Consider the following 21,624-nt stretch of genomic DNA (forward strand, 5'->3'; position numbering starts at 1 on the left):
CCTCGTTTTATCATATCCCTCGTAAGAGATATGAAAAAGCTTTATCTTCCATTTCCTTTTCTATTTTATTTTCAGTTATTTCATCTGTTTTTCTTTTTCTATCTTTTTTCTTTTCTTTTTTTTTTTTTTTTTTTTTCGTTTCTCTATTTATCCATTAGCATACTTTTTGTACAAACGTTCTCCTAATAGTATTGCTTCGAATTATTCGAATTTTCGAGCTTTAACGTCGTCGTAGTCGTCGTTCTCGTTCCTCTTCATTAATCTGACGTTTAATGAACCCAACAGCCATCCAACCCACACCTATTACTTACACGCAAACCCGAACCGAAGACTTTACAGAGAACGTTTCTCTTCTAATTTGGCCTAGATCAGCCCAATTTTCATCATTCCAACCTTACCTCGAAGAGGAAAAGCGAGAGAGAAAGAGAGAGAGAGAGAGAGAGAGAGAGAGAGAGAGAGAGAACGAGAGAGATAGAAAGAGAAGTGTACTTAGACTTCTCTTCTTTTTCTTCTTTTTTTTTTTTGTTTTTTCTTCTTTTTTTCTACATTTTCTTCTCTTTATTTTAAAGCTGAGAAGAAAATCTTAGCTTTCGCTATAAATAAAGTCACAAGAGTGATGCTTTAAGAATTTTTAAAGTAGAAAAAGACAGAGAGAAAGAGAAAAAGAAAAAGAAAGACAGAGTTAGAGAAAAAGAGAGAGAGAGAGAGAGAGAGAGAGAGAGAGAGAGAGAGAGAGAGCAGAAACTTAAATTTTGTGAATAATTGAAAAGTTCATTTTCTTTTTCGACTTCCTTTAAAATATTCAAATAAGACATCATCTTCTTTTCGCAATGCGAATGAGAATTTATCAAAGACAAATAGATCAAAATAAATTTTCCTATTTAATTTTATACGCAATAGAATATTACGATATTTAATGATTATTTTTATAATAATAAAACTGAAGAAATTTTTTACTTTTCAATAATAATTGATATAAATCATTTTAAAATATTAATACTCACGTATGTATTATTAATTTACTTGACATAGGATTAAATAATTCTCGTATAGGGTTGATACTTTAAAATGTTAATATATGAAAATTTTCACGATAATTGTTATAACGAAAATTAAAATTATTACGATTGAATTACAATAAATCGTATGTAATATTTGTACTTAACAGTTAGTACTTAACGATATTGAACATAATTATAACTTAGAAAGTTTCAACTTGCATTCAGTTGAAGTTCTCGTTTGGACCGAAATTAAATCAACTTTATAAACTGAAAGGAATGAAACGAAAGAATGAGCTATGTAGAAAACACATATATACACATCTGCAGAGAGACCGAGAGAGAGAGAGAGAGAGAGAGAGAGAGAGAGAGAGAGAGAGAGAGAGAGACCAAAAGAGAAATAGAAAGAGACATTCGTATATTCTCTTTGGTCTTTGTTCGTGGAAGCAATAGAAGAGAAAGTGAGAGGGGGTGATGAAATAACTGCACGAATGATTCAACGTCGAGAGTATGCCACTACACGTTTGCGCTTTGCCAAAAGAATAAATAAAAGAAAATAAGAGTGAGAGAGAGAGAGAAAGAGAGAGAGAGAGAGAGAGAGAGAGAAATTTGTCGAGCATCAAATTGAGATGAATACGATCCGTACGTACGTATGTATTGTACGTATGTATCCATCATTTTTTTCTCGATAATTAAATTAATATAATGTGTTCCATCAATCAATTATATTCTTTTTGTTACATATCATAATAATTAAAATTACGGATATATTCTATTATGAGGATTAATTTATGTCCGATATTGGTAAATTAAAATATAGGATTATCGAATATCAAAAATGTATTTCTTTATAATGTCATTAATTTTTAATTTAGATTTTGATAGATCGAAATTAAAGATGCATCTCTCTCTCTCTCTCTCTCTCTCTCTCTCTCTCTTTCTCTCCCTTTCTCACTCTGTCTTCTTATTTTATCTCTCTTTTTTTTTCTCACTCTTTAGAGAAATATTACAAATTATTATACTACTGTGTACCTATAAATATTGAAAGTCGATATTATAGGATGTGAGGTCGAGTTCGTATCGATTTGATATTATCGAGGAGTAGTATGTTTTGCAGCGTTTTATAAGAAAGTTAAAACATTTGACAAATGTAAATTATCCAACGAGGAAAGAGACCCAAGGACTCTCCCGGAATCTTTAGCATCGTTGAGAAAGCATCGTTTCTCTTATCTTTTACTTGTATAAGCATTTTCTAAGCTGTTGCTCTTACTCGAATAGTTTTCGATCTCGAAGGTGAATATACAAAAAACTATATATATATATAAAGATCGTGTAAACTGGATATATATTCTATATATATATATTTTTTTTGTTCTTTTTTTTTGTTTTTTTTTTTTGCTCCTTTTATTTTATTTTATTTTTTTTTTTTTGCTCATTTTATTTTATTTTATTTTTCTTTTTTTTTAATCTCTTTTTTGCACACACACACACGCATTCACACACACACATAGACACACTTACAAATGTGTCAAGTTATATAAGTTCGATCTTTATTTCGAAGCATGTATTTTTTTTTTATCGTAACGATAAAGTTACCAGAAAAAGCTTTCTGAAAGGATCGAAACTCATGAAGAGACGAGTTACATCAATGTTGACAGGATATAGGATAAGACATTAAGTTATTTACTCACTTAATCTACCATTCGTTCGTTTATTTATTTATTTATTTACTAAGATAATGTTAGATTACACGGAGACCATCACCATATCGTGTCATCCAAAGCCTACTATCATCATCATCACCATCATCATCATCATCGTCACCATCACCATCACCATCATCATCACCATCGTCATCGTTTCCCTTCCACACTCGTAATACATTTTTTAATATATTAACACGTAATAATCACTTTACGAGAAGTCACATTAAACACTTTTTTTTTCTTTTTTTCTTCGATATCAAACACCAATTATATGTTTCGGCAAACTTCATTATCGTACGAGAAATGAAATGTTTTTCCTTTTGACGAGAAATATGACGTTCACTTTTTATCGCTCTACTACTACCAGACATTTCCAGTATTGACTATGCTTCTTGTAGCGTTATACAAATCAAACGAACGTTATATTAAGGTAATATTTATTAATTAAAAAGCTCGTAGATTCGTTGTAAAAATTTCAAAAATACAAAGTTCATCTCGTAGACAAACCTGTCGTAAGAACATATAGCATTATTATTGGGCATAATATACAATATTATCGTTTATTATATTATCGTTTATAAAATTCGAATCAGATACTTTTTATTTGCCCTTTCATGCCATTTTATTTTCTTTTTTATTATTTGTAAAAAAAAAAGAAAAAAAAAATTGCGTGTAAAAAAAAAATAATAGTATATTTTTGATGATTCACTTTCGTTTGAATTCTTTCAAAAATATAAATAGAAAAAATGTTAGAATATATATATATATATGTATATATAGTTTTTTATTCTTAGATTATTTTTTACGGACATATTTTTTTTAATTATTACCTACTGTGATTAAAAGAAAAAAAAAAAAAAAAAAAAAAACAAACAAACAAAATAATATCTTTTCTCTTTCTCCTTATTAATATTCGTATTATAGATAATATTTAAATGGCAAACTTAAGTTAACTACTAGGTCGATCAATCAATCCTATGGATAAACAAACAAAGTTCCAAGCAAGTTTACATTTAAGTTTTTGTTTGTGATTGGCCTAGAAGGATCACGGTTGTATCCAATGAGTAAGAGCGACGAGCGCATCTTCGATCTATCTATATGTCTCTAACTTATGTGTACATATTTTCTTTCTATCTCTCTCTCTCTCTCTCTCTCTCTCTCTCTATTCTCTATTCTCGCGTATCAACGTCAGTTTCCATAAAAATGACAGCGACTCTTTTCTCTTGGGAATGTCTACGAAATGCGTTATTCCATTATGCGATTGAAATCCATTTTAGATTTTCATATCCCACAGGGTATCTAATATTTACACAACTTGCAACTAACTTTCTTTATAACGTAAAATGTTTCTTTTAGAGATTTCGTTTTGAAGCAAAAAAGAAAAGGACAAAAAAAAAAGAACGATAAGGGCGGGTGGGAGAGAGGGAAAGGAAGAAAAAGAAATATTTTTCTACAGAAAAAAAAAAGAAAAAAAAAAAAAAGGAAAAGAAAAAGATAAATAAATAAGATCGAAGAAAAAGTAAAGAATAGAAGAATAAATTCGTAGGAAGACATAAAATTTCTTTTATCTCTTCTTCTTCCTTGTTTTTGTGTTCTTTTTTTATTTTTCTTCTTTTTCCTTTTTTCTTTTCTTTTCTCATGTCTTGTTAAAGAAGAATATGAGATTTCTAGTCTCCTTAAATCTCCCTCTTTATCACGAGCCTTCATTTATTCGCAAACCAGAATTGGCATGTTTAATGTACGTCTCGCATCTACGTACGAGTGAACAAAACGTAACGACGAACTACACATATGCGTTATGCACATTAATTCAGATATGGGATGGCATGCAACATTGATGTATCTCCTGTGATTTACTTCGACGTAACGAATCGTATACTTGAAATGCATAGTTTTGGATAAGCAACACGACACACTATGAACTTGTGTTTCGCTTCGTGCATGCGTAAAGATGATAATACATATTTTATTTATAGATTTTAAGAGAGAGAGAGATAAGATAAAATTTAATTTACGATGAAAATAATTGTAGGATCTTCATCTTTTTATTTTCTTTTCTTTCTTTTTCTTTCTTTTTTTTTTCTTTCCTTTTTCTTTTTTTTTTTTTTTTTTTTTTTTTTTTTTTTTTTTTTTTTTTTAAATCGTCTAGACTTCAACGTTACCGTTATAATTATAAGTACACAATTTGCAAACGTGAACACGCATCTTGAATGATTTTTAACACGAGTTTTTTTTACGTATTTAGTTCGAGGTTCTTTGGACAGATGAAATTATTTCAAATAAACGGCAAACGTGAAATTGAATTCGTGAAGGAGTGAATAAAGTGGTTGTAAAAGAGAAGAAAAACGTGGTATTGTTTCGTGTGTCGAATGAGAAAGAGAAACAATAAAAAAAATAAAAAAAAAAAAGAAAAACGAAAAAAGAAAAAGAAAAAAAGGAGAGAAAAAGAAAGAGGAAAAAGAAAACACACAAAAGGAAGGAAAAGAAGAAGAAGAAGAAGAAGAAGAAAAAAAAAGTATCATGAAAGTTCGTCTCAAGCACGTCTTGTATTCACGCTGAGAGATGACCTTATTACGAGGTCTTAATAAGCTAGCCAAATGAGGTCACGTACACACGCGCCCCAAAGCAGTTCCGAGCGCACATGATTGCGCGCAACTTCATATTTGTGTATATTTACGTACGTACGTATGTATGTATGTATGTATCTATGTACGTACATACATATTTAAAACTGCCTGCATCTATATATATATGCGCGCGCGCGTACTCCTGCATACTGATTAGAAGTAAAAGTGTGTACGTGATAAACAACGAGAACGCCGATGTCATAGATTAAAAGTTCTGAGTGCACATCGATTATTCAATGTTTGTTACTGTGAATCATTAAGGTAATAATTATTGTATGACGGGAGACTTTGTTTAAACAATATATATGTGTGTGTGTGTGTGAGTGTGTGTATTTGTATGTATATGTACGCAACGTGAGTTATGATAATTACAATTAAATAAATGGGTCAATTAGGTGGAAACCTATCGACAAGTATTTTTTTTATAAATATTTCAATGGAAATTTCCATTATTGTGCGAATGTCTTTTTTTTCTTTTTTTTTTTTATGTCATTCTAATTACTGACCGAACATTGAAATTGTGTTTTATAACTATTCAATGATCTCAAAAGGTAATACGAATACGAAAATTTTTTTTATGTGGTATTGTTGCTGATAACAAAGCGAAAAAAAGCGGTTTCGTTCGTTTATATTCCAAATTTTATTTAGCCAATTTAAATGCAATTAAAAAAAAAAGAAAAAAAAAGGAAGAAAAAGGTCGTGAAAAATAGCTTCCTTTCTTCATTCATGACCCTTTTTGAAATATCAATTTCTGATAAATTATAATTGCAATTATTGCTTATCATGGATAAAAAGCTATCGAAACAAATTGAATGCCATCGGTATTATATTGCATTTGTTTAAATTAATTATAGACAAATAATGTAATATAATGTTTAAGTAGTCACGTGGATAATTTACACGTACACACATACGTATTACGTACGCACGATTATAATTAAAACTTTTAATAAAATAAATCGTAACTGGGTATGTACGTCTGGGCGTGTATTTTTATCGACGTTTCTTCTCTTTACCATCGAGTTAGTCGTCGTTAGACGACGAAGTTAGGTGATATCGTTGAATATTTAAATGAACATTGATTCGATAATGCGTTGCTAACACAGGTATATTTTATAATCGATACGATCGAATCTAATTCAAAAGATAAATTTATCAATCGATTTGTAAATTATCAATCATTCGTTTGAAATATTATTTAGGGTATAACGAAAGTATGATGAAATTAGAAAAATGCAATGAACTTACAAAACTTATTTTATACTTTTACGTAATATTTTTTTTTTTTTTTTTTTTTTTTAATACGTTTCACTTACTCTTTTTGCACTCGGATCGCAGAAGTACACGTTAATTAATTCGCAAAAAATATCACGGAAATCGTATGTATTTTTTTTTTTTTTTTTGAAAGAATATATATATATATATATATATATATATATATATACGTATTCTTTTTAATTTTTCATTTTACTCAACACATTTTAATTTCTCTTTTATGCGTTTATCAAATAAAATATTTCGAATGAATTACATTTCTATATTCTAAATTACATTTTTCTTTTTTGTTTTCTTTTTGTTTTTTTTTTTTTTTTTATTATGCAATTTTACGTTAGTTTAATATAAGTTTCATACAGTTTGTAAGTCAATTTTTATACGACTTTGTTTATACGATTTCTGTTTTCATTTTTTTCTTTTTCTTTCATCCTTTTTTACTTTCTTTTTCTTTTTTTTTCTTTTTTGTTTTGCACGTTATGCAGCTACCGTATAAAAAGTAGTATCATCGAATCGAAAGTATAATTTATACGATTACGTTAACATAATAAATGTTATCGTATCGTTGTAAAAAAAAAAAAAAAAAAAAAGAAAAAAAATATGTAATTATGATGACGAGTAAAAGTATTAGTAATGATAATCCATTTACTTCTCTTTCTCGAATAATCTTTTTCTAGTAAATAAAAAGATTCGAACGACTTTGTGTTTAAGTCGTTGAACGACGAAAGAAAATTTCTGAAGCATACGTTGCTTCTTGCTTTTATCTCGTCAACGGATACGAGATTGGTGATTCGGCAAGGAGCCAAGAAAAATCACCTCAGCATACTCTTTTTCGTTTATTTACGTTAGGCATATCGAGACGGTGGCACTCGTGAGGCCAAAGGCGTTGAAGAAACGTATACTCGACGATGTAGGAGGATCGTAGCTTGATCATCGATCGAAATTCTCCTATTCGGTAAATATATATATATATATATATATATATATATATGTACATACAGACATATATATATATAATATGTATACATATACATACATACAGTCATATATATATATATATATATTTGTCGAAGAGATTTAATCGGATCGTTGCTTATATGTTTATATACTTTCGTAAGGAACTTGGGTTTATGCAAAGTGGCACGTGCCGAATGACGTCATTAAATTCGAACGTGATTTTCAAGATTAAGACGACGATATATAGCAATGCATTTTCCCATGCCTATTCTTTTGTCAAATACGTATATACCCACAGAGAGACAATGCGAGAGACAAAAAGAGAGAGAGAGAGAGAGAGAGAGAGAGAGAGAGAGAGAGAGAGAGAGAGAAAGAGATAATAAATAAGGTCCTCTTTTTTTTTTTTTTTTTTTTTTTTTTCTTTTTTACTTCTTTTGTTTTTATTTTTATCGATAAAATATCAACGTTTGTGTCCGCAGCTCGTAGAATAAACGATATTTCTTTTTCCATATTATCCATCTTAAGGAAGATGAAAAAATATGTAAAAAAAAAGGAAAGAAAAAAGAAAAAAAAAAAAAAAAGAAAAAAGAAAAAGCCGGACTAAAGCGAGCACGCTCGATCAAACCTTGGGACATAATCCAATCGATCGGATATAAAATGGATGGTCTATGTGACCGTATACCGTTTCCGATATGGCCCGATATCGCACGACATTCTTACGTTACGGTGTCAGTCGAGAACCGTCCTTCTAAACGGAATTTTATTACATCATATGCGCCTAATAGATTTTTCATTTTATCGAACTTTTCTCTTTTTCTCCTTTCTCTTTCTTTTGTTTTTTCTTCTTTTTCTTTTTCTTTTTCTTTTTCTTTTTCTTTTTCTTTTTCTTTTTCTCTTTCCATGAAAAATTTTTCTTTCGCCGTTCTCTTGTCGGAAATAGACAAAGAAAAAAGAAAAAAAAATCAGACGCTTTGTCATACAAAGATTTTAATAATAATAATAAATGTTTTTCGAGTTCGGACAAAAATTCGAAAGAATAATAAACGAACGATTGAAAATTATCGTTATATTATTATTATTATTATTATTATTATTATTATTATTATTATTATTATTATTATTATTATTATTATTATTATTATTATTATTATTATTATTATTATTATTATTATTATTATTATTATTATTATTATTATTATTATTATTATTATTATAAATGGAAATAAATTTAATGGGGAAAGCCATCGTGGAATACAATTTCTGTATGATCTATTTGACATTGTCAAACGTGTAACTAAACTGCAGTAACTCGTCGACAAGTATGCATTAGCAGAAACGTTTCAGTGAGTAGTAGTCGTGTTTCCTGCTAACGAAGCGATGCGGTAAAGCGCGCGTTCTGCATCAACCAGCGCCAAACTAAACCGCACAGAGTCGTATCACGCTATCGTGTTAAAAAAAAAAAAAAAAAAAAAAAAGGAAAAGGAAAAAAAAAAGAAACGAAGAAACCCATTTAAATTTCGACTATATATATATATATATATATATATATATATATGTGTGTGTGTGTGTGTGTGTGTGACTGTCATTCGATTTATATAGTAACTATATAACGAGAATCTATACATTGTTTTTTGCATTTCATCGGATAGAAGTAAATGTGTATGTACATATATATATGTATTCATCGTATCGTTTACACATATGTGTAAATCTGTGCAAAACTCTTTGAATAATTTTGAAATTATTTTTCTTTTTTCTCTCTCTCTCTCTTTTTTTTTTTTTATATATATATATATACGAAGAATTGCTTTATATCAAAGTTTTATAAAATAATTTGCATCGGTAAAATTACGTTTCGTCTTTCCGATATTTTTAACAATAGTGTGCTTCATGTTAGTATCCCAGAAAAATTTGCGTATTAAAGTGATAAATATTTTGAAAGAGCTTATATATTTTTATATTAAATGTTGAAAGAAAATGTATCCATATGTATGTAATATTTATTTATTTATTTATTTATTTCTTTTTTTTTTTTTTCTTTTTTTTATAATGATAAAGTGATAAAAAAAAAACGACAATTATTATAACCATTTTTCATCTAAAGTATAATTTAGAAATTATTCGAAACTCTTCGTATTTAACTTCTTCTTATGTGTCTACATAAAGTATAAAGATATATAAGTATACAATTGCACTTAACGTCAGGCGTGACCTTTTTTCCTTTAAAAGGGACGCGTTTTACATTCGAAACTTACGTCTTTGTCGTAAGAGAGATTGTCATGAAAGATTGTCGATACGTATTATCCTTGTAAATGTCCCATTAAAGTTAACTCCATTCCTACTTTAATCTCACATATATATTCACATACATATACATAAGTATATGTCGTGTCTCTTGACGATTAGTTAAATTTTTACATATTGCTTGATATTTAAAATAGCTTTGGAAATAATAAATGGCTGGATAATCTTTTTATACGTCGATGGTACTATAACTAATAGAAAAAAAAAAAAAAAAAAAAAGAAAAAAAATGTGAAAAAAATTTGTGGGAGTATATTACAAAATATACGATCGAAAGGTCACTGTGTTTCATACAGCTGAACTTGACATTTCGATTTCGAACGTTTGTTTATAGTCTACGATGTATTTATAAGCTTAGCGCCAGGAGAATTGAAGATAGTGTTCTAAATGCGTTTTATGAGTACGCTTCGTGGATTAGGATGTTGAGAGGAAGTCGTTTTTAGTGGTTCTTTTATGTGCGGTCTATATTCGATTAATGCTAATGAATTATTTTTATTTCTTTTTCTTTTTCTTCTTTTCTTTTTTCTTTTCTTCTTTTTTATTTCCTTCTTCTTCTCATCCCTCATCGACTGAAGTTTTTTTCTTTCTTTTTTTCTTTTTTATTTCCTTCATCTTCTCATCCTTCATCGACTGAAGTTTTTTTCTTTCTTTTTTCCTTTTTTTTTTTTTATGTATATATATATATATATATGCGCTGCGAGAAACATGTTAATAATCGTTTTAAATATAGAGATGCACAAAGAGTTAATTAGTATCTTAAATTAAAACGGTGACTTTCTGACGAAGTAAAAATAAATTGCATAATTATCGCACTTTTCTTATCGCTCTCAACGGTAGTATTGGCACAGGTTGGAGGAAAAAAAGTGGTGCCGGCTTTATATTCGTCTTTTTTTTTTTCATAGTATTTCAACGCGAAGTAAGGAACGATCGATTCGACACGACGTGAATAATGAATGAAAGAAAGGGCGAAGTACTACCGAGAAAAATATAGGTTTGATATGTGTGCGTGTGAGATATTTCTTCTTTTTCCTTGCTTTTTCTTTTCTTTTTTTTTTTTTTTTTTTTCTTCTTCCATTTTCTTAAAACGATAAAACTTTATCGTCCCATTGTAACAACGTTTTTCGCATTGAAAACACAAAATGATTTCAAGAATCGATTTTAATATATAACATAAAACAAAAATTTATGTTCTATTAAATGCTTACGAAATGATCATCAATTATATCGAATTTAATTTATAGATTATGTGAAATTCTATACGCGTTTAATATTCCTGAATGTCCAGTTCGATCAATAATCATGAAAGAGAGAGAGAGAGAGAGAGAGAGAGAGAGAGAGAGAGACGGAAAGAGACAGAGAGATTAGAGATAGAAACGATGTAAATTACGATGGGATGTTGTGATCTTTTTTCACCTAGTTATCGAACAGCCAACGAACGACGCACACATCGCTTCCTATTATTCCCCTATCTCGGTTAGGTGAGAGAACGCGTAACGCAATAACCTCATATTTCGGTCCATTCGGTTGCATTAAGTATCTTTACGTCTCGCTCGTCCGTACATTGTTCTAGTTTCTTGATCTTATTATAGGCTTCTCTTACAGCCTAAGTGGCATTCTTAATGCAATATTGAAGTTGTTGAAACTTTGTAATGTCTACAATTGTTAGAGTTAATATATATATATATATATATATATATATATACATAAGATATATATATATCTTACATTCGTATTTGTAATTAACAAAAGATAGTTTCATTTGTGAATTCGTATTAGTTATCGTAAAGTAATAAATAATAGATATAATATAATTTTAGATAAATGTACATTCGAAATATCTTAATTAATGTTCCTTTTAACACGTTCCATGTGTATCACCGGTGGTACACGTTAAACGATCTTCAGGCCACGTGTACCACCGGTGGTACACGCAGTCATTCTTTTTCTTTAGTCAAAATATCATATGGTCTGAACGACAAGTCAGGCAATAATGACTTGGCACGGAACGTATTAATGTAATAATGTCTATTGCAAAATTTATTTTACTATTGTTTTATTTTTCTTTTCTTATAGTGTCAATGATGAAGTAGTTCTCGAGGCAAGATTTGGAAGAAAATTAGTTTATGAAACGGCGTAGAGAAAAAGAGAGATAATAAAAATGACAGCGAGTCGATGTTAGCTACGAAAACATTAATTTCCACATCGTTGCGTTCCAACCAACCAACGCGACGTGGAACTTTGTCAAGGAACCTTGAAAAGAGAAATTCTTTGACCGTCATCTAATGGATGAATATAAAACGGGCAAGAAGTTCTTTGTACTTTCAGAAATAGCTTAAATATATGTATGTGTGTATGTATGTGTATATGTATATGAGTGAATGCAAACGTGCGCGTGATACCTGTTGCCATCTTATAATCATTATTGAAACGATGTACTTTGAAAATGTCGTGAAAATAGCACTTCATTTTACGATTCCATTTTACTTATTTATAAATTCGTTAAAGATTTATCGATTTGTTTAACGAGGTAAAGCGTGAAGAAAGTAATCGTGATTGAATTCGTTCGAGTATCTCAAAACATTAATGGACGGTTTTATAGGCATTTATTGACATTTATTTCTCGAAATCTAAATTAACTTGTATGGTCTATCTTTTTTTTTTTTTTTTTTTTTTTTTTTGATTCTCTCTGATTGAACTTTAATAATGATTCGATTAAATAGGAAATTTTGAAAAGAATTAGAAGAAAAGAAAAAAAAACAGAAAAAAGGAAAGAAATTTGATGGGGGATCAAAAGAAAATAACAAGAGCAAGTACAAAAGGGAGAATTTTTTTTTTTTTTTTTTTTTTTTTTTCTTTTTCTTTTTTTATTTCCTACGCAATTCTATTTATTTCTTCAATGTCTTCATTAAATTAATTGCCAAGTATTTCATTAAATTATGTAAACGATCATTATACCATAAAATATATTTAGATCGATATAAATACATGAATATTTTAATCGATATAAATAAACAAGTATCGAGAGTGCCGTCAATTATATTACGTACGGTTATATTACAAGTAATGATTAAAAATTTATTTGAAATATCGGCGAAGTGTTTAAAAAGAAAAAAGGAAAAAACAAAAAAGAAAGAAAGAAAGAAAGAAAGAAAAAGAAAGAATAAACTCGTTCGAATAAATAGAAGAAAATAAAAAGCATTATTTCTTTATTTCTTGTATCTCGAGAGTAGAGAAAATGTGTTTATTAAAAAAAAAATCGTATTCTAAATGAATAAAAAATTCTCCATGGATAATTTAATTCTCAGTTACGAGAAAAAAAAAAAAAAAAAACAAAAAAAAACAAAAAAAAAAGTTTAATTGATAAATTCGCTCGCATTTTTTCGTGATTTATCCAATCCGTGTCTATTGTTAAAATTCTCTTTAATAATAAACGATAGACCCTATAAACAGTTTTATCAAATTGACGGCGATCGATCGACGATTTCGTTTAAGAAAAGAGAAACATAAGTCTCGTTTCATTAATCCAAGAGATAATATTCAAACGATACGTACATTGGGATGTGGGTGGAGAAGGAGTATGACGGAGGTAAAGTAGTAACAGAGCAACAGGAAAATCAGTCCCATTTACATCAGAATGTCTTCCATTCCTTCGGCGACTCTCGACATCCAATTATCCGTACACACGTTACCAACCAGGAAACTCGAGCATTCTCGAGTCAATTCTACAGAAGACCACCATCGCTGTGTAGCGATTTTATGAGAAAGCGAAAGATAGATAGAGATAGAGAGAGACAGAGAGAAAGAGAGAGAGAGAGAGGGAAAGAGAAGGAGAGGAGGGTGCATAATTTACATGGGCAAGTATGCGCGCGTATCGCTACGGTGGAAATGGTGGCGGTGCATCGATCAGAATAATTTACGGTACTGCTCGTAAATTTTCGAACGGACGGCATTATTTCTGACTCGAAACGGTCGTTAATTTTTCTCAAGTCGTGCCACGTGCTCTCGCGAAATGTCATAAAAAATAAAAAAGCTTTCGATCCCGCTCTTAGGAAGAATCGGTTACAACGTAATTATATAGAAGTAAAAAATAAAAATGAAAAAATATAAAAAAAAAAAAAAAAAAAAAAAAAAAAAAAAAATGAAAAGAAAAAATGAATGAACAAATTAAAGGAGATGAAAGGCGACGAAATATTTTGTTCTCTCCATTTAATGTACATATGTATGTATATGTATATATACATATATATATATATATATATATATATATATGTATATGTATATATACATATATATATATATATATATATATTTTTTTTTTTTCTAACTTGGTTTTTTTTCCTTTTTTTGGTTTATATATATGACACACACACACACACACACACACACACACACACATATATATATATATATATATATAGTCTCGTTTAATTTTTTTTCTTCCCTAGAGTGTATAAGCAGTGCAAAGCCACTTTCGACTAGCCTTACAAGCGCGAAAAGAATTTTCTCCCTTTTTTTTTTTCCATTATTTTTTTTCTTTCTCTCTCTTTTTTTTTCTTTTTTTAATTTAAAAATATTTTTTTTTATTCTTTTTTCATTTATGCTCATTTAGAACGAGCGCGGGATGCAGAAGCAACGCCACTTTTTCTATCCCTTTCCTCACGCCGCACTTTTCACGGGGGAACAAAAAACTCTTTTGGTGCAATGCCGGTTCCACCAGCGGTAAAAATAAATCGACCGGGCTGTCTCTCTCTCTCTCTCTCTCTCTCTCTCTCTCTCTCTCTCTCTCTCTCTCTTTCTGTCTCTCTTTCTGTCTCTCTTTCGCGCGCGTATCAAAAGCAACGACGATGAGAGACTCTGAAAAAGAAAGAAAAAAAAGAGAGAGAGAGAGAGAGAGAGAGCATATACTTTTATTTGCGACAATGCCTTCTTTCTCTCTTCTTCTTTCTTCTCATCTCTTCTCTTCTCTTTTCGTATATCTCCCGCGAAATTCAATTTTGCGCAGCCGAGAGACTGGCAAAAGAGGGTCCAAGGAAATAGGACAAAGGGTAACGGGTGCAAAGTGGTTGAACGAGATAGAAGATAAGGGATTAAAGGTTGAAAGATATATGTATATATATATATATATATATATATATATATATATATATATTATCTTGTTAGATGAACTAACGTACATGTGTATAATACATAAGAAATGATAGTTGTAATTTTAAATAGATATGTGTTCGCGAGGGAGTCAATTCTATGGAGAAAGATATATTTAAGTACTTACTTACATGGTGATGGAATAGAGTACAGTATTGTGAAATAAAAATGCATAGGGGATATATATATATATATAAGAGAAGGGAAACAGAAAAAGGAAATAAGTTCGTGGAAATGGCAGATGTTGAGAAAACGAGAATTCGTGAGAGGGTAGAAGAAAGTTTTCTAGGAAGAAGAAATACGCGAAATGAAAGGTGGAAGACAAGAGAAGCCAAAAGAATGTCTTTTCCTCCTTTTCTGCTTATTTGCTTTTTTTTTTTTTTTTTTTTTCTCTCTTCTCTCTTTCCTTTTCTCTTTTTCGACGGATTCGGATGGCTGTAACGTGAAAAGAGGAACACAAGTCGAAGTCGGAGACTTCTTTCGGAGTAGTTTTCTCTCAAATATCGGTCAGTGTCTCGTCTCGTCTAGCACTAGCAAGCTTTTATTCTCTTTCTCTCTCTCTCTCTTTCTCTCTCTCTCTCTCTCTCTCTCTCTCTCTCTCTCTCTCTCTCTCCTTTCGTCTCTATTATTTTTCTTTTTTCCACTTTTCCTCTATGTTTTTTTTTTCTTTTTTTTTTTTTTTAGTCTGTCTCTCCGGTTCATCGACGCGGGTGCATCGAACATGAGTTCTTGTCTCGGGGCGTATAACGAGTTCCACGCTTTTTCCTTTAATGCGTTGGATGTGCCGGGTTATTTTCAACTTGACTTTCTTTTTTTTTCTTTTTTTCTTTTTTTTTCTTTTCTCCTTTTTTTTCTTTTTTTTTTTTATCTTTTATTTTTTATCGTTCAAGCCTCCTAAGCATGGATGACCCACGATTATTGCATTCATTATAAACGTTTATAAAGAAAAAAAAAAAAAAAAAGAAATAAATAAATAAAGAAAAATAAGAAAGGATAAGGGAAGACGAAAAACTTTGGTGAATCATAATATTTATACAAGTGACAAAAAAAAAAAGCAAAAGAAAAAGAAATCATTAGTGTACAGAGAGATAGGTGTGATAATACAATTCATTTAGTATTCTTCGTAAATACAAAACATATAATTATTATAATGAAAGTTGCATTATAAATGATAATTATTCATCGGTTGACGATATTATGAGAGCGATCATTTTACATTCACGTTTCGTTTTACATAAAATAATTACGTTTCCTGAATGAAAAGTACGATGTGTGTGGGCCATAACGACATTCAACGCGTTAAACTAAAAAGACAAACGAACGAGACCGTCACGTACGATCTTTTATTTCGACTGAATTTTCAATCTGTTTTCTTATTCGCGTATGCGTATATTACCTGGAAATTTTTTTGTTTCTTTTTTTTTTTTTTTTTTTTTTATAGTCGCTCCTTAAATCCCTTCCATTTGTCTCCTCGCTAGTAAGGAGACACCCTTCGATAGGGGAGCGTCACTTCGGTAAGGGTAGAAACCTCATTCGTTTTACTTATCTGTCTTTTTACTTTTCCCTTTCTCTTTTCTTCTTCTTCTTCATTTTTTTTTTATTTCTTTTGCTTTTTCTCTCTCTCTCTCTCTCTCTCTCTCTCTCTCCCTCTCTCTCTCTATCTCTTTGTCTAACACTTTATCTCGAGAAACGTTTCATTATTGAGTCCTTATCTCGAAACTTCGCGTGATTCGGTTGGATAGGTATGGGCAATGATAGACTGTCAATAAACGATCAGCTGTTCATTTGAAACGAAATTTGAAACGGGTAATTTGATTTAAAACGAATAACGTGCATTACGAAATTTAATCGAAAGAAAAAGAAAAGATAGAAATAAAGTAATAAATAAATTAATAAATAAATAAATAAAATGAATGAATGAACGAACGAACGAATAAAGGAACAAACAAACAAACAAACAAACAAATAAGTAAGTTACTTCGTTTCGAAGAACGTGTACAATCAGTTTTGCGAGTCAGAGGAAACGAACGGATGTTTCGCAGTAGTCCGTAATTAACTCGTCGATATTCGCTTTACAGGAACTAGGAGGAAATACTACCTCTGACGGTGCGTGAATGCAAACGACGAATGATGACGAAAGCATAGCTGCATTTAGGAGCAAACGGTTAACGATGATCGATCGATCGGTAATTTTGTTCGGTCGCGAGATAAGCGGTCTAGTTTTCCTCCCATGTTATACGTTCACTTAAATGTATGTTTATATAAGCGGAAAAAGTCAAGGAAAAACTTGGGGAGATAAAAGAAAAAAAAGAAAAGGTGTCACGAAAGAAAAGGTGTCACGAGAGAGAGAGAGAGAGAGAGAGAGAAAAGAGAGAGATCGCTTTTAAATATCCTTCCTGGTTTGATCATTCCTTTCCTGTCGTATTTTCTATTCGCGATACCGCATACATAGTTATATACATATACGTACGTATCTAATAAAAAAAAAAAAAAAAAAAAAAAAAAAAAAAGAAAAGAAGAAAAAAAAACCGAACGTAAATGTCATTTTGAAGATGAACGTTTATTAAAGGACACAAAATGTTTTTACATGTGTGTATATGGTATACTACTAGCGTTGATACGTTTCGCTTATATGATAATGTAAAAATGAACGATCGATAGGAGGAGGCAAGGAACGCACGAAGGAGGGAGGGGGGATGGAACGTTTATATAAACGTCAAGGTTAGACGTCTTTACATTTGCCGTTGGTACACGATAAGTTCTCGCTTTTAGCTAGCTGGAAGGAAAAAGGAAAGAAGAAAGGGGAAAAAAGGAAAAGAAAAAGCGAAGTTTATAGAAATAACATTGCTTAAAAATTAATGAAAGAGAATACGAGATGAGAGAGAGAGAGAAAGAGAGAGAGAGAGAGAGAAAGAGAGAGAGAGAGAGAGAGAGATAAAGAGAGAGAGAGAGAGAGAGAAAAGAGTTCGTTAAAGGGAGGAAAGAAGATAGAGAATTCCTCTCATCGATATTAGATAAACTTTGCATAATTTGACGATTGTATAATCGAACCGGATATATGCGTTACTTTCTTTTTCTATTGGCATAGAAAAAACACTGTTTGAATCTCGGTTATATAGAGAAAAGGCTATGCCGGAGATTCAAACGTTCGATCGTATGGTCTACGCTCTCTTATCGACTCGAAAGCCGACGGCACACGAGAGTCACATTCTCGATGCATAAACGAGTATAATAAACATAGTTGTCGCTATTTCTTTTTCCTTTTTTTCCCTTTCGTTTTTTCGTTTTTTCTCTTTTTCTGTTTTTTTTTCTTCTTTTTTTTTTTGCCTTTTTTTTTTCTTTTTCTTTTTTTTTCTTTTTTTTTCATCGTCACTTTATCAAGAGATAGAAAAACAAAAAGAGACCGAGAGAGAGATAGAGGAGAGAGAAAGAAATAACAGCACCCAACACACGTGTCCTATAATCGGTGGAAAAACTTTGACGTGTTACTCTCTTGATCTCTATTTAACCCTTCTAAATCACATAGTAATTTTAACACAAAGGTGTTTCATTCACATTTTTTTTCCCCCCTGATGATTGATTTTTCTTATTCGTAATTTCTCTTTCTTTTTTTTTTTTTTTTTTTTATCTTTCGTCTTTCTTTCTTATCGAGCTTCGACGAGCTTTCACGCGCGATATCGAAAGCATCGAACGAGAAGAAAAGAGTAAAAGAGAGAGGGAGAGAGAGAGAGAGAGAGAGAGAAACGAAAACGAAGTTCGCAAACGAGAGGACGTTCACCCAGGAACCGAAGGCCTTTTCCTATCTACTTCTCTTTCCCTCTCTCTCTCTCTCTCTCTCTCTCTCTCTGTTTTTTCATGCCCTCTTCTTCCCGCTCTTGCTTTTCTCTACCTGCATGTCGTCGAAGCACGCGCTAGCCGCGAGTCTGTCGAGCATGAGCATTGTCGGCGTTCGTTGAACTCTTACCTCAGCGTCCCTCCGTAACGAGACGGTAGCGTGCAGCCACGACGACGACGACGACTACTGCGGAGCTCGTCCATCGGCTAAACTATTTTTCTTGCCAAGCATTCCCCTTCTCCGTATCTCTTTCTCCTTCTCGTCTTTCTCCTCTTCCACCTTCCTCTACACCTTCTTCTTCTTCTCCTTCTTCTCCTTTTCGTCCTTTTCTTCTTCTTCTTCTTTTTTTTTTTTTCTTTCTTTTTTTTCCTGACCACCCTTTAATCCCTTTTCCAACACCTTCACCACTTCTACCCACCCTCTTAGCTCCTACACTATTTCCTACTTTTCCTCTTTCCTTCGTTTCTTCGTAAGATCTTTTATCGTCCGACGAAATTTTCTTCCCTGACCTGCGGCAACTACACTTCGTTCGTTCACCCCCTACTCTTCCTCCTCCTACTCCTCTTCCTATTCCTTCTTCTTCTTCTTCTTCCTCCTTACTCTTTCTCCTTCTTTACCAACACGTCTACCAATCCCCTCCAACACTTCTTCCTCCTCGTGCACACGACTATATACGAGTACGCGCGCGTTTAACCTCCCTTGTTTGATCGCTTTTAACCACCACCGCCGATTACGTTTTCTTCTCTTTCTTGCAGCTTATATTTCTTTATATCCTTCCTTTCTTTCTTTCTTTCTTTCTTTCTTTCTTCTATTTTTTATTTTCCTTCTTTTTCAGACAGTAACAACAAAACAACAACAACAACAACGACGACGACGTAGATGACGACGACGACGTAGACGACAACGACGGCAAAGACGACGACGACGACGACGACGACGAGTCCACAAGTGAAGACGACGAGCACGAGGGTAACTTTGATGACGACGTATGCGTTGGCGCGCGAACTTTTCCTTTCTTTCGGGGGTTGCGCGCGCGCGCGCGCGCCCAACCGCCCTACCGTCCCGCGTACTCCCCGATTACTACAAACTACTACTACTAATTACTACGGACTACACCTAAAACTACCTACGCACTCTCCGCTTCCTCTACTCCCTTCTTCTTCTTCTTCTTCTCCTTCTTCTCCTCTTTTTCCTCCTCCTCCTGTTCTTTTTTCTTTATCTTTATCTTTATCTTTATCTTTTTCTTTTTCTTCTTCTTTTTATCCGCTTTTCCTTTTTTTTATCAATCCCTCTCTTCTCTTATGAACTCTATACGTATTTAATATATATATATATATATTTTTTTTTGTTTTCTTATTCGTTTATTTATTTACTTATTTATTTCTCTATTTATTTGTTTGTATATATATGTGTATATATATATATATATATAAAAAAGCAAATGATAATAAACAGATCGTAGCGCGTACTTAATAATACGACGCCTTAATAATCGAATATTTTATCGATTTGTATTCCTTTCGCGATCGGATCGGGAGAAAAAAAATTTCTCGTTGGTTCGACGACGACGAAAAACGAAATGAGAAGCGAGCGTGCGAGCGAACGAGCGAACGAGCGAACGAGAGGGAGAGAGAAAGAGAGAGAGAGAGAGAGAGAGAGAGAGAAAGAAAGAGAGAGAGAGAGAGAGAGCGAGAGAGGGGGAGAGAAAAAGAGAGCGTTCGCGCGTGGTATCGCACGAGCCGGCCGACGAGACACACCACGACAGACTAAAGCGTCGGAGGGTAGAAACGTGCTCCCATCTCTCTCTTTCTCTCTCTCTCTCTCTTTCTCTCTCTCTCTCTCTCTCTCTCTCTTTCTCTGCCCTCTCTCCCTCTTTCTCTCTCCCCCCTCTCCCTCTCTCACTCCCCATCGACTTGCTTGCTAGCTCGCTCACTCGCTCGCACGCTCTCTCGTACGCTCGTTCGTTGGTTCGTTCCTTCCTACGTTCGTTCGTTCGTTACGTCGCGACGCCCTCGCGCGGACACGGACCGCGTCGCGACGCTCGAATGCGCCGACGCAGCAACCAACAACGACGACGACGACGACGACGCCGTACTATCGTTCGAGCGGGTTAACGTTCGGTCGGTGATACACGGACCTTTGCACTACATCGATCGAATGTCCTTTTCTTTCTTTGTCTTCTTCGTCTTCTTTATCTTCGTCTTCATTTTCTTCTTCTTTTTTTTCCCTTCTCTTTCGTCTCTCTCTTTTTTTCTCTCTTTCTCTCTCTCTCTCTTTACGATAAAATTTATCATGGTACTTTTTAAATCGATCGACTTTTTTCATATGATTAATCGTTTTAACGAAATCAATTGTTAAAAGATGAGATTTATTTTGTCGATCCTTAAAGGATCGATCGTCATTTATCATTACGTTGACACGTTCAATGTTATTGGTTATTATATGGCGATAAGTATTCCCTCAATTTATAACAATGTCTTTTTTAGAGATCTCTTTCTTAATATTTACAATAATTCATTGTGTGATATTGTATTTATTATGAGATGATATCAGAACGTGCAAGTAATTTCCATAAAAAGGAAAAAAAAAAAAGAAAAAAAAAAGAAAAAACATACAAAGAAGATATAGAATTCGTAGAAAATTATGATAATTTATTTTATAGTCAAATTTTATTAATCGTCGATAATAACGTGAACGTCTCATTTAAGATATCTTATAAATATTCGTGTTACATTTTCATTTTTACCATATTCTTACAAAATCATTATTATTTTTTTTCGAT

The 21,624-nt window shown here is 32.0% G+C and overlaps 1 protein-coding gene across 2 annotated transcripts in view; it reads right to left on the reverse strand.

The window, feature by feature from the left end:
- SK (small conductance calcium-activated potassium channel) overlaps nucleotides 1-20,589 on the reverse strand; it is a 190,640-nt gene extending 170,051 nt beyond the window's left edge. For both annotated transcript variants that reach the window (XM_035876700.2, XM_085658712.1), the window contains exons 1-2: nucleotides 20,312-20,589; nucleotides 18,972-20,150 (exon numbers count right to left, since the gene is read on the reverse strand). The gene's annotated coding sequence lies outside the window, so the exon portion shown is untranslated. The remainder of the gene's footprint in view (nucleotides 1-18,971; nucleotides 20,151-20,311) is intronic.
- Nucleotides 20,590-21,624: the final 1,035 nt, after the last annotated feature.

This window comes from Vespa mandarinia, chromosome 8 (assembly GCF_050613455.1).
Source record: "Vespa mandarinia isolate Hongniang chromosome 8, ASM5061345v1, whole genome shotgun sequence".
NCBI lineage: Eukaryota > Metazoa > Arthropoda > Insecta > Hymenoptera > Vespidae > Vespa > Vespa mandarinia.